The sequence below is a fragment of the Nycticebus coucang genome, chromosome 13 (assembly GCF_027406575.1).
Source record: "Nycticebus coucang isolate mNycCou1 chromosome 13, mNycCou1.pri, whole genome shotgun sequence".
Classification (NCBI taxonomy): Eukaryota; Metazoa; Chordata; class Mammalia; order Primates; family Lorisidae; genus Nycticebus; species Nycticebus coucang.
In genome coordinates this window covers 72,392,656-72,406,575 of record NC_069792.1, presented here as the reverse complement: position 1 = coordinate 72,406,575, position 13,920 = coordinate 72,392,656, and the positions used below count along the sequence as shown (strand labels likewise).

The 13,920-nt window shown below is 36.0% G+C and overlaps 1 non-coding gene and 1 pseudogene across 1 annotated transcript; one reads left to right on the top strand and one right to left on the bottom strand.

Moving 5' to 3' along the window:
- Positions 1-3,122: 3,122 nt before the first annotated feature.
- Positions 3,123-3,259, bottom strand: LOC128564157 (small nucleolar RNA SNORA2/SNORA34 family). The gene has a single exon (XR_008374027.1). It is a non-coding gene; the product is annotated as a small nucleolar RNA SNORA2/SNORA34 family (small nucleolar RNA).
- Positions 3,260-11,391: 8,132 nt separating this feature from the next.
- Positions 11,392-13,593, top strand: LOC128563423 (ubiquitin-conjugating enzyme E2 N-like; annotated as a pseudogene).
- The last annotated feature ends 327 nt before the right edge of the window (positions 13,594-13,920 follow it).

Here is a 13,920-nt window from a genome sequence, read left to right as displayed (position 1 = left end):
AGTTTTCTGAGCTGACCCAGAAAAGTTAGAAATTATTAAACTCTAGAGGAACTACCAGAAGAGGAACTCCCACCAAGATCATTTGTCTTTCAAAGGCAAATATCACTCTATTACTCTCTCAAAAGATTTTCTCTTACGCATGGCATCTTGATTGCAGTGAGATAGGCAGCAGAAGCCCATTACAAATTCTCTAACTTCTGAATGTGCATTTTCTTCCAAATGTAAAATATATCACTGTGGGAAAACATTTGTTTTAATGAGAACATTTTCCAAGAGAAGAAATGTTTCTTAGAATTCCTAGTCACTGTACTATACGTAACCTTTGGGGTGTTACATACAATTCTGGAGTTTCTTAGAACCATAAAATGAAAAACTAGTGAGTGAGTTTTAAAGTTGTTACATAAAAATAAATAAATAAATAAATAAAGTTGTTACATTTCATTCTCTGTGCTCTCTATTCTATCAAGTGCCACTAATAATAAAGATGAAATAAATGTTTGAATTGTTCTTATTATTTGGACTATTCATAATTAATGAGGTTCCACATGAAGATGATCAAACACAAGATGTCGCTTCATTAGCAGAGAGAAAATGTGAATCTCCTAATGTCAGTAGGTCTGATTTCGAAAGATCTTGGAGGTGAACTGCACCGTTCTGATTTTAAACATAAGGAAACCGAATCTGACATTCTGAAACTTGAACTAACATTCCTCCTAAAAATAACAACATCTTTACAGCAGCATTTAGTGATCAGAACACCAACTAACTGTTCCTATCCTTGCATTCTTTTTTCAATGTGGTTTTAAACCATATGAATTTTCATTTCCCTATACTTTATTAACAAAGTGGACCTATCTCCGCTAAAAGAAATTATCTGCAAAGATGACAGGACATCCTTAGTTGTGTTTCATCAGATTGTGATAGCCAGACCCATTTCCTCACAATCTACATAAAACACAGAGCTATAATGTTTGTTTTTAAAATTAACTGTGAACAGTTCCAACACATAAAGAGGTGCTGATTATGCTATTGCTGATAGTGCAAGATGAATTAAAGGAGAAATCAACTCATATAATTAAGCACCTTTGGATTTTTCCTAATGGTCTACAAAAATATTGTGGAAGAGATGGTACAATAAATGGCTGATGCAATAAACAGGACCACTCTGATATGCCTCTCCTGTGATGTATTAGCAGAAAAAGATGATTAAAATTTTTTTTAAAAACCCAGCCAGTCTCAGTCTCTTTTTCTTCTGTCTGGCTCATCACTAATTGTTTGTCTTCTTATTGGCCTTTAGGGAAACTCGAACCCACACAGTCTTGAGGTATTTGACTATCATTTATTTCCTGGGCAAAGAGTCTGTTGCACAAGAAAACTACTGACACCAGCAAGCAACCAGCACCCTCATCCAACACTTCACTTTTCATATTTGCACCATTTATAGTCAATATTTATATAAATACAGTGGTGAGGGAAAATATAGGCATAAATAAAATAATTTCTCTGTCCTTAAGAACCTCAGGCTTAAGTAGATAAAATATAAGTAAATAAAATGCGAATACAGAAATGCCATAGGAGTGGAAAACTCCTGTAGTAAAGAAGAAAATAATACTCACTGCAGCAAGACGAGGGGAAAAATTTCTTCCTGAAGGTGTTGAGCGAGGCTGCACAGAAAAGATGATATCTGAGTTTTGAGCTTAACCTTAAGAAGAATATTGCCAGGTGGAAAAAGATAACAGAAGGTAATTCAGTGGAAGGTTAAAAAAAAGTCAGTTGGATGATGCTTAGTGAGGGTGACTATGGTAAGGAGAGATAGAAAATTTGACTAGAAATACAGGTTAAAGCTAGGATGAGAATAATCTTATATATTCTATTCAGTTCAGGGGCATAATATTTGCTTCAAATTCATTATAATGCATTCAGCAGGGAAAGAAAGAAACTCAAAATGGTTTAACTACAATATTTATCTCATATTTTAAGAAAGATGGAGATGGGCCTCTTTCAAGATAGTCTATTTCAGGTTTAATCAACTTTATCAAAGATCCAGGTTCTTTCCTTCTTTTAACTTGGCCACCATGACATACTGACTTTGGCCTTGAACTAGTCCCCTCATAGTTTAAAGATGGCGTCAGCAGCTCCAAATACCACATCTTCATATGACATAGCCCAAAGGCAAGGAGAGAAGATGTCTCTTCCTTTCATTCCTTTGTGAAGAGAGAGTTTTTTTTTTCTAAAAACACTCAATATATATTCCTCCATATCGTACCACCAAGAATCGTGTTATATAATTATTATTCCTAAATCAAGTAATAGCCAAGGAGAATGGAATTAATACAATCAGCGTGAACTAATCAAAGTTTATCCAGTTCATATTAAATTACCAAATGCCAAATTAAGATCTAAGTTTTGCTAGGTAGCAAAGAGGAAAAAGATGAGATGTGATCAGTTAGTAAACAGCATTTGCCAGAAAATCTTAGCCTGGAAGAAGAAAGAGACAAACAATAACCAAACTCATTTAAAATCAGGTAGGTTTGGGCAGTGCCTGTGGCTCAAGGAGTAGGGCGTCAGCCCCATATACCAGGGGTGGTGGGTTCAAGCCCAGCCCTGGCCAAAACTGAAAAAGAAAACAAAACAGGTAGGTTCTGGTGAAAGATGTTGACAAGGGGAGAAGCTATCCATGTGTGGGACAGTAGAGTAGATAGGAAATCTCTGTAACTTCTTCCAATTTTACTGTGAACATAAAACTACTTTTAAAAAAATAAAGTCTTTAAATTTTAAAAAAGTATAAATCACATTTGAATGCAGCTCATTTTGGTAAAAAGCCAAATTGTATAAAAGTTCATTTTTCTAACATAATTTTAATCAATTTATAAATGCAAACAATTACTTTGAACTAAAATTTGGTTTTGGAAACTGTCTAGTTTCACATAGATTGAGATGATTCAGACCTCTTCAAGTTTACTTCTTGTGCTTTTAGGAGTTTTCTATTTTTCCTAATTTGGGCTATTTCTTTTTTTTCTTTTTTTTTTGAGATAAATATAGTAATATTTTATGGGTATTTTGGAACCCGACAGTATTAAGACTACAAATCACACTAGCCTACATCTATCACCAATGACTCATACTGTTTCTTTCTAATGAATTGACCATTACATTTCCAAAGTTCTGAAATGGCCGACAGACCATAGAAAGATAATTCTTTAGGCTCCTGCTTGAAACCAACAGCTTCAGCAAACTGCTGGCCTTGATTCAGGGCCAACTAATTTGGGCTATTTCAAAAATGTTGATCGAGGTTTCACTTAGTCATTAATTTTCTACTTTAATATTTACAAATTGTAATACATTTATGCCCAGTACACATTAGAATATTTTTGCAAGTATGTTATTTCTTTTTTCTGTTTTGTCTAAAGTATTTTTGGAGCTTTATTTAGGTATAATTGGCATACAGCAAACTATACATATTTAATTTTTATGATTTTTAAGTTTTGAAGCTTTCCTATTTTTTCAGTATTATGATTTTTGGTCTAAGAATAATTTTAAGTTATTTTTATTTATAGCACAAAATAAGAATCAATGATTTGTTTTCGACAGAGATAGACAATTGTTTCAATATTTTCTGTTGCAAAGCTATCCCCCCTCCCTACGTAATTACCTTGGCTTTTTTTTTTTTTTTTTTGAGGCAGAGTCTCACCATGTCGCCCTTGGTAGAGTGCTATGGTATCACAGCTCACAGCAACCTCAAACTCTGGTGATTAAGTGATTTTCTTGCCTCGGCCTCCCAGGAAGGTGGGACTACAGGTGCCCGCCACAGCGCCCTGCTATTTTTTTTGTTGTTGTTGTTATAGTTGTCATTGTTGTTGAGCAGGCCTGGCCAGGTTAGAACCGGCCAGCCCCTGTGTGTGTGGCCAGCACCCTAACCACTGAGATACAGGCACCAAGCCTTTACTTTTCCTTGCTATGTCTTCAAGTTTACTAATTTCTTCTTTATAATTATCTAATCTATCTTTAATCTCATCTAAGGTATTTCTTATGACAGACATTATATTTCTTATTTTTAAAAGTTTTATTTGTATTCTTTTAATTTTTCTATATTTTCATTAACAAGCTCAATATTTTCTCCATTCCCTTAAATATATGGTATAGTGTTAGTATAATTGATTTAATGTCATTGTCCATTATTTCTAACATCTGTGTTGCATTTGGATCTCTTATTGATTGTTTTTTTTTCTGCTCATTACAGATTACATTTTCAATTTGCACAATGGAGAAATTTTTATTTAATGCCAGAGGTTTTTCCATGTTGTTTGTTTGTTTTTTGACATATGGGCTAGAGTATCATGGCCTGAGTCTAGCTAATAGCAACCTCAAACTTCGGGTTCAAGTGATTCTCTTGCCTCAACCTCCCAAGTAGATGGGACAACAGGGGCCCACCATGGTTAGCTAATTTTTCTATTTCTAGTAGGTCCAGGATTCTCACTTTGCTCAGGCTGGTCCTGAACTCCTGCCCTCAAGCAATCCTCCCGCCTCAGCCTCCCAGAGTGCCAGAATGAACCATGGTGCCAGTAAACCACCGTATCTGGGCTATTTGATTCCAGATATTTTTTTAATTTATTAGGTATCAAATAAGTTTCTGTTTCTATAAACATTATTGAACTTTGCTCTAGTAAGGAATAAGTTGCTTAGAATGAATGTGATGACTCTGAGGCTTCCTTTTAAGCATTTTTTTAACCAGGACCACAGCAGTCTATAACTTAGAGCTAACTTTGTCCCACCGCTGAAAAAATATCCTCTGAGTATTCTATGCCCTGTTAATCATGAAGGTTTCCACTCTGTATGGTAGTGCACCATTTCCAAACCTCCTTTGTAAACCCTGAAGAGTGTTCCCTCTGCTCCTTTCAGCTTGGCGGGTGTTTTGTTTTGTTTTGTTTTTCCCCAGACTTAAGTAATTTGCCCATATGCATGTGCTGATCAGTACTCAGCTGGAGATTTGAGGGAGACCTGCAGCTTACCGGACAGAACTCACTCCCTGCCTCCTTCCTTCCCTCCCTCCCTTTCTCTCTCCCTCCCTCCCTCCCTCCTCTCTAGTATTCTCTAGTATTCTATTTTGTGAACTCTGCCCACATTGGCCTCCCCAGACTCCCAGATTTCTCTCAACTCAGGACAAATCTGGTTCCATTTGGATTCCACCTTTCTGAGCAAAAGCCTGGAAACTTTCTCCAAGCAGTAAGCTGGGTCAGTTGTAGGACTCGCCTTATTTCCCCCTCCTTTCAGGATCATTCTTCTGTACTGTCTTATGTCTAATGTCCAGAAACGACTGCTTCATATGCATACGTGCTTACATTTTTTTATTTGTTTCAGCCAGAAAGGTAAATCTGGTTCATTTTGTCTGGGAGAGGATGTCTACTCTAGATGGTTTTAACAAATATTTAACCAAACTGCTTAAAAGCATGTTAGCTTCAGCCTGTTTGTAATGTATAGTTAGCAATCATGTTATTTGGTGTGGATATATTAAATTGGCCTGTTTTCATATTCTTACCTTTTGTGATTTTTATATTACTTTGTTTATTTTGTAGTCTTTGTGTCCTGTGTAAATTTAAGAGATAGCCAATTTTCATCTGCATTTAGTGAGATCTTATGGTTTTGGTTTATTGGACGCTTTAAACTGCTTTGCACTGCTTACACTTTGTACTTCTGGATTCTTTTTCTCTGATTCTAACTATTGAAAGTTGACTTGCAGTTTTGACACATCACCAGTCTTCCAACTTAGTGACCACTGCAACTGTGGATTTATTTTCCATGTCAAACTTTAATGACAATATGTGGGTGGTTTCCTTCTTGCAATATCAGAAAAAGCATTGCTATTAGACCCAGTTTTACATATTTTCTCACTCCATCTAAAACTTTCAAGTCAAACTAGGCATCTGCATTGACTCTATAGTAGTGGGTAAAATGTTTCAAACTATGAACCCAATTCAAATAAGAAAATCTTTGTTTTCTGTGTGACTACTAACTTCTGCTAGGAAGTATACAAATTTACCTTCTATGGCCTCTAATGCTTCTTAAAACATAAAGTATTAGTATAAAGGAAGCACTTTCTTTGTAAAGCACAGGAAAGTGCTTCCTTTATGCTAATCACCTTTCCAAAGTTCAAATGATCTGGACTGCATATTGACTAATTATTATGTTCCCTTAAGAACTGAAACTGCATTGGTGAATTTCCAAAATCCCACTTAGTTTGAGAGTTAGCCAGTATAAATGTATTCTCTTAAATGGATATGGGCTTCCTTAATTGAAGTTCTATATCCAGAACATATAAAGAAGAGGCTAGAGTTTGATGGCACAATATTATATTCTGCAAGAAGAAATTTTTCATTAGAAATCTCTTTAGAAGTAAAAGTAAAAAATTAATTCTAATCTTTTTATGATATTCCAGGATGTGAATGCTTCTCTCATATCATGGTCATGGAGTCTCCTTTAGCTTGAATATGGATATATCCATTTATTTAAAAATATATTTAAAAGGTGATTTTATATGCATCAACATAATTATAATGGATTCTAAAGCTCTACTTGTTGATCCCAAATTTAACTGCAAACAGTTAAGAAATTCTAAACCATTTATGGTTAGAACTACTTAAAATACAGTATAATATAATTTATGTAGTAGCTAAGAATATAAAATTTTAACAAAAGAATTAAAACAGTAATAGTCAGACTTAAGTTGTTCCAATATAATGAATCAATAAAATCTATTAGCTCTGAAGAAGATCTCTCAGTAATTGTCACAGAAAGAGAGAAAATTAAGTTCCCCAGCTTTAAAGTGGGAGGAAAATATTGTTCCTGGAAATTGTCCATTTTCTTCCTGCTGTTCAATTAATTTCCTACCTGCTTTTACTTTTCGTTTTTTAGACTCTTCTACCCTTTTACACATAAATTATCTTCTTCCCTAGTTAATTCTTAATCTTCCCTAATCGCTATGTTTAGAAAATATGGACTTCAAGCTTGACTGATGATTCCAGGTGGAAATTTCCTTGTTATGTTACTTACAGACACATGCTGGGGCGTTTATATTTAAGGACAGATGGCAAAAATCACATGAGCATGCCATGTGGCTAGCTCTGCTTCCCTTCCATTTCCAGCTGGGGAGGCTAGCTCAAGCATCTGCAACTACTGGTGGAGAAGAAAGTAAAAATGGAGAAGACTGGAAATTTTCACTCACTGCAGATGTGGTTTTATTTGCTCTCCTGCCAAAATATACTGAATTGAAAGTCACATGGTTGTGGTATAAAGTACTCCTACAGAAAAGTGACTATTTTCTAAATATGTACAACTTATTTCTTCAGAATAGGAATTTGAACCAGAAGTCATGAATTCATACAACCATCTTAATGTTTTATATTGCCAGCCTGGAGAGCTGCCCACAGCATGGGATTCTTCATAGATTGGCTCTCAAAGTGATTGACAGGTGTAAAACTAATGATGTCACCAACAGACTTACCCTTGCAACTGTCCACACTGCCATCTTAAAAATGTCCTACCACCATTAGATGTGTTCTTCTGCCCCTAAAAACTGTGTGTTTTTAAGAATCATGGAATCTCACTCAGAAAAACATAATGCCTCCTTTGTTTCTGAAATACACCACGTTTCACTTTATCCTTAAAAATTCTTTTCCATACATTAACTCCTACAAGGGAGACCTCACCAGTAAGGGTCTTGATTCCCGTGCAGTTCCCAGACTCTCTCCAAGGACACTTATGTCCCAGGCAGCACTTACTCCAGCTGTGACTCAGGTGGCCCTGACTCACTTTCAGCTTAGCATGAAAGAATACATGCATACCCACCACACAGGTGGAAAGCTATCTAACTGGAACACACCAAGGTTACAGGCTAACAGATAAACATGCATTTATATAGACAAGCATGCACGCACACACACACACTCAATATTTGATGAAAGAAATTCATTACACTGAAAGAATAGAAGAATAAGGTATGAGAAACAATCCTGGCAGAGAGCTAATGTCCAAAAATGAAAGAAAAAAAGCCAAACTGTGGAGATAGGTTGTAAGAGATTGTGAATAAAAAGACAAAAAGCAGAAGAGATGGAGAATTGAAAAAATGAGAGAAACAGGAATAAAGAAGAATGTGAGTAGTAGGAAAATACATGTTGGTGGTCAGCAAGGTTATCAGAATACACTGACTGAAAGTAAATAATGTTACTTTTAGTCCTGACAGATGTCTTGGTCGTAGTCTTGGACCCTCTGTATAATGCCATGAACTGGCCTCAGATAAAACTCCCATCTAAAGTTACCAAGGAACGTCTTGGAATACTTGAAGCCAAAGTGCTTGGGGAACATGAGACACACCCAGATTAGAACAAGCCTTTCTCTGAACTCTCCCTTGTATATCTCCTCTGTCTTCTCCAGTCAAACGAATCTTCCCTGAGTTCATTTATCCTGTGCCTACTGTGTACTGAAATTGTATTTTCTCTCAGAACTTTATAAAGACAACTAAAGAAATAATTGACAATAGCTGAGCCCATACCATAGAATAAAACCTTAAAAAAAAAAAAAAGATAACTTTAAACGTTATGGCAGAAACATCCTAATATAAGCTCCAATAATTCACCTAAGGATGTGTAATCCACTGGCCAATTATAAAATCCCCCCTACTGAGTGCAGGCAGAGCTGAGGCTACTTACCAAAAGAATATAGTAAGTTAATGGGATGTTTTTCCTTAGCTAGATGGCATAATATGACGAAGATGATGGGATGTCATTCCCATGATGACTTCATCTTCTTCAGATGAATCAAGTCTCCAGATGACAACACAGCCCCAACCAACACCTTGATTACATAATTATTTAATTTATTTCATACCAATAAAAAACTAACATAAACATATATGTATATAAACCCATTCTGAGTTGTTTCACATAGACATAGAGAGGAGGCTTTCATCATAGACAAGAGGCTCTTAATTTTTAAGGTCTCACTGCATATCATATTTTCAAATGCCTGTATCATTTATTAAGAATATTTTTGTCATAAAAGAGGATTTTTATAATGGTTTTTATTTGAGAATAAAATATCTTATATTTTCCTTGTTATTTATCTTCTATCTTAACATATAACAGTTATGTTATAAACAAGTAATATAATGTTATGCTTTGTGGATATTTCAGTAAGTAGTCATTCTTTTTGATTTTGCTATTTTCATACGGAGAGCCAATATATCATTTTTCAGGTTGTGTATATATATATATATATATATATATATATGTAAATATTTTAAAAGTTTTTTTTTTTTTTTTTTTTTGCAGTTTTTGGCTGGGGCTGGATTTGAACCCACCACCTCCAGCATATGGGGCCAGCGCCCTACCCCTTTGAGCCACAGGCACCACCCTCTTTAGGAATCATGCCTGTATTACATAATGGATAAATTGGTCCTGCACAGAAACAACTTGCAAGTAATAAAAAACAAAGTTGAAACATTGACTTCTAATTCTACTTCACTAACACTGTGGTGAAACTTTTAGCAAAGTTTGGTTGAGAAAAAACGATTTTAATGACATAAAAATCATTATGGTTCTCTTCTCATCCTCTTTTTCTTCCATAGTCTGATTAGTATCCTCAACAGATCATCTTGTGTTCCTGATCCTCATCCTAGGTGAGTCTGTGCCAGAATGATAGCACAGATGCAAAGACTTTTCATTCTTTCTGAATGTATTGTTCACAATGATCACTTTAAGTAGAACTTTTATAAATTACTTGCTTATAGTGCCAGACGTTTCTGCTCCTATTAGTTATTTCATGGATATGTTGAAAAGCTGAAGTGATAGAGATCTTGTCTCCTTCAATTCTCTGAAAAATGATTGTCTCAGGGACCAATTTTCTAGGAAATGACTTCTCTAATTGGGCTGCATCTTTCAGGCTTTCTGATTGCTGCTTCTGTCTTCTGAGAAGAACTTGTTCTGCATCAATAGAAGAGTTTTTATATGGCTTCGTTAGAGAACAAAACTCTTCTAAGGTTCTGAGCCTCCCTTCACCATTTACCCATTTCAGAAGTTAACAACGCCACAAAGCTTTCCTTGCAACTACCACAAATAACTTTCTTCCACTAAGCCACCCACGATCTTAATTATTAATTTTTTTTGTCATCTCTGTATGACCTATGTTTCCTCGACCTATTTTTTTTTAATCATGACTATGAAACTAGAAAAATTAAAAAAGGAGTCCCCTTTAAGGCGGTCACAATATTCCAAAAGGAACAGGAACCAAGAAGAGCTTTCCCATTTAAACAAGTCCAAACAGAAAGACACAGCCATGGATAGTAACAGTTGAAGATTAGGGAAAGAAAGAGAGTAATAAAGGCATTTGGAGTGTAACTTGAAAGAATAAAGCATGGTAGAAGACTGCTGGAAAGTGCCAGGAAGTATTTGCTACAGTCTATGAAAGGATTGTTGGATGTGTTTCCCCATATGTCATTAAGAGGCGTGCATTTCTCCTGGGTACTACGCTGAGGCACATATGGAGCAGACCTTGAAATCATTCTTGGCAGTAAAGACGCGATGTGGCAAAAACACTTGCTCTATCAAATTTTCAAGAAAAGATGTAAATAATGGAGTCTTAAAATACCTACTTTTTAATAGTGTATCTTCTTTGTTAAAGATAATATATTCTGTTACATCAAAAACCTTTGATAATAATTCTACAGCAACAATAAAAGCAGTCATCTGTTATATTATTTTAGTTAGTATTAAGAAACAGCTTTATGTAATCACTAATCAACATGAATTTTAGAGTCAAACAGATTTACATTGGAATTCAGTCCCCTCCACTTGCTAGAGGAGAATCAGCAGACAAGTTGATTAATCTTTCTTTCTGTATCTCAGTGTCTTTATTTATAAAATATAGGAAATAACACCTTTTAGGTGAAAAACAAATGAGATATTCGATAATGCTTATCATAGATCCCAGCACGTAACAAGGGTTCAGTGGATAGCCATTGTTCTGATCTACCTCAAATATCTTCCAAAAGAAATTATTTTTATATTTAGATACAGCATCACTGCAATCCAAAAATTATGTACTCTGCAAAATGCATGTAGCATATGAGGAAATAAAAGTGAGGAAATTGTGAAGAAAGGGAAAATATCACGAAAAATAAGAAGCTGAAGACAATGGTGCAGTTCCATACATAACATGAAGTCGTCCATACCTTACTAAATATAAACCATGAATTTAACTCAGAGCTGCCTACAAGGCAATGTGAAGAGAAAACACAACAAGGCATTATGTTTAAAAAAAAACAAACCTAGAAAACTTTTATTGAAAAGAAATCTATATATTCTGAGACAAGAGCAGAGGCCAAATTCAGGATCTGGCTAGATGGCCAGGATGCCCTGTCAGATCGTAAAGGAAACCCAGCGTCTGCTGCTAGAATCAGTTCTTGGCATCAGAGCAGAACCAGATGAGAGCTCCGCCCATTATTTTCTTATTTATTTATTTATTTATTTTTACTGTTAAATCATAGCTGTGTACATTGGTGCAATCAAGGGGTACAATGTGCAGGTTTCATATACAATCTGAAATATTCTCATCAAATTGTTCAACATAGCCTTCATGGCATTTTCTTAGTTACTGTATGTAGGCATTTGTATTCTGCATTTAGTAAGTTTCGCCTGTACCCATTCTAAGATGCACCATAGGTGTGGCCCCACCTATTACCCTCCCTTTACCAAAACCTCCCCCCTCCCTTCCCCTTCCTTGGCCCTTTCCCCATAGTCTTGTGCTATAGTTGGGTTATAGCCTTCATGTGAAAGCTATAATTTAGCTTCATAGTAGAGCTGAGGACTTTGGATACTTTTTCTTCCATTCCTGAGATACTTTGCTAAGAAGAATATGTTCCAGCTCCATCCATGTAAACATCCAGCTCCATCCATGTAAACATGAAAGAGGTAAAGTCTCCATCTTTCTTTAAGGCTGCATAATATTCCATGGTATACATGTACCACAATTTGCTAGTCCATTCGTGGGTTGATGGGCACTTGGGCTTCTTCCATGACTTAGCAATTATGAATTGGGCTGCAATAAACATTCTGGTACAGATGTCTTTGTTATATTGTGATTTTTGGTCTTCTGGGTGTATACCTAGTAAAGGAATTATAGGATCGAATGGCAGGTCTATTTTTAGGTCTCTAAGTATTCTCCAAATATCCTTCCAGAAGGAACGTATTAGTGTGCTTTCCCACCAGCAGTATAGAAGTGTGCCCTTTTCTCCACATCCACGCCAACATCTCTGGTTTGGGGATTTTGTTATTTGGGCTACTCTTACTGGGGTTAGGTGATATCTCAAAGTAGTTTTGATTTGCATTTATCTGATGATTAAGGATGATGAGCTTTTTTTCATGTGTTTGTAGATCGTGTGTCTGTCTTCTTTAGAGAAGTTTCTCTTCAAGTCCTTTGCCCACCCTGAGATGGGATCATTTGTTATTTTCTTACTAATACATTTGAGTTCTCTGTGGATTCTGGTTATTAGACCTTTATCGGAAGTATAACCTGCAAATATTTTCTCCCATTCTGAGGGCTGTCTGCTTGCTTTACTTACTATGTTCTTGGCTGTGCAGAACCTTTTTAGTTTGATCAGGTCCCAGTAGTGTATTTTTTTGATACTGCTTCAATGGCCTGGGGAGTCCTCCTCATAAAATATTCATTTAGGCCGATTCCTGCTGGCCCCCAGAGTTCCCCCTTCAAGGGAGAGACTTTAAAAACCTAAGAGTCCATACATACATGAATGGATTAATAAAATGTGGAATATGTATGCCATGAAGTACTGCTCAGCCATAAAAAAAATTGGTGATCTTGGGTGTGCCTGTGGCTCAAAGGAGTAGGGCGCTGGCCCCATATACCGGAGGTGGCAGGTTCAAACCCAGCCCTGGCCAAAAAAAAAAAAAAAAAAAAAAAATTGGTGATCTAATATTTTTTGTAACAACCTAGATGGAATTGGAGACCATTCTTCTTCAAGAAGTATCACAAGAATGGAAAAATAAACATCACAGGTACTCAATACTAAATTGGAACTAGCCGATCACCATTTGCATGCACATGTGGAAGTAAAACTCCACAGAAATCTGTAGGGCAGACAGGTAGGGTGAACTCACGCATAACAAATGCAATGCTCACATTCTGGGTGAAAGGCACACTTAAAACAATGACTTAAAATGCACAAATGCAAATCACGTAACCAAAATGTGTGTATCCCTGTAATACTCTGAAATAAAAAATTAAAAAAAATTTTTTGAACTATTCCTTCCAAAAGAATGTCCAGTGGCAGCTCCTAAAATATATTTCATGACCAATATTTATCATCTTAATGGAGATAAGTTGGGAAGAATATGTTTAGATATTTTGAAAGATAAGTGGTCCCCAGCACTACAGGTCCACACCGCTCTGCTATTGATGCAGGTTTTGTGAAGTGCTCCCTCCCCAGATGATCCATTAGCAAATGATGCATCAGAGCAGTGGATGAGCCACAAATACCAAGCCATGGAAACAGCTGGATCATGGACTGGGGGCCACAGTCAGGAATAACAAACATTTGAATCCATCTGCCCATCAAGTGTGCGTCACTTCTGTTCTACGAAGACTTCTTCCTTTTTTATTTGCATTGAATGGACACAGCCTTAAGAATGTCACAGAATATAAACTCAAGACATCTTAAGTCCTTTGTTGATTAAATGTACCTTGGAAAATCTATGTCTTGTCCTGATACACCATGGTAAAACAGGGCCAGAGGCTACAAGTACCATCTGGATTGTTGCAAAATGTTTAAAAGCAAGAGCCCCTCACTACTTGTATTCATTTTCCCCATCATGGTTTTAAATATAAAGTTCTGTTAATTGAAGTAGCTGTCAGGAT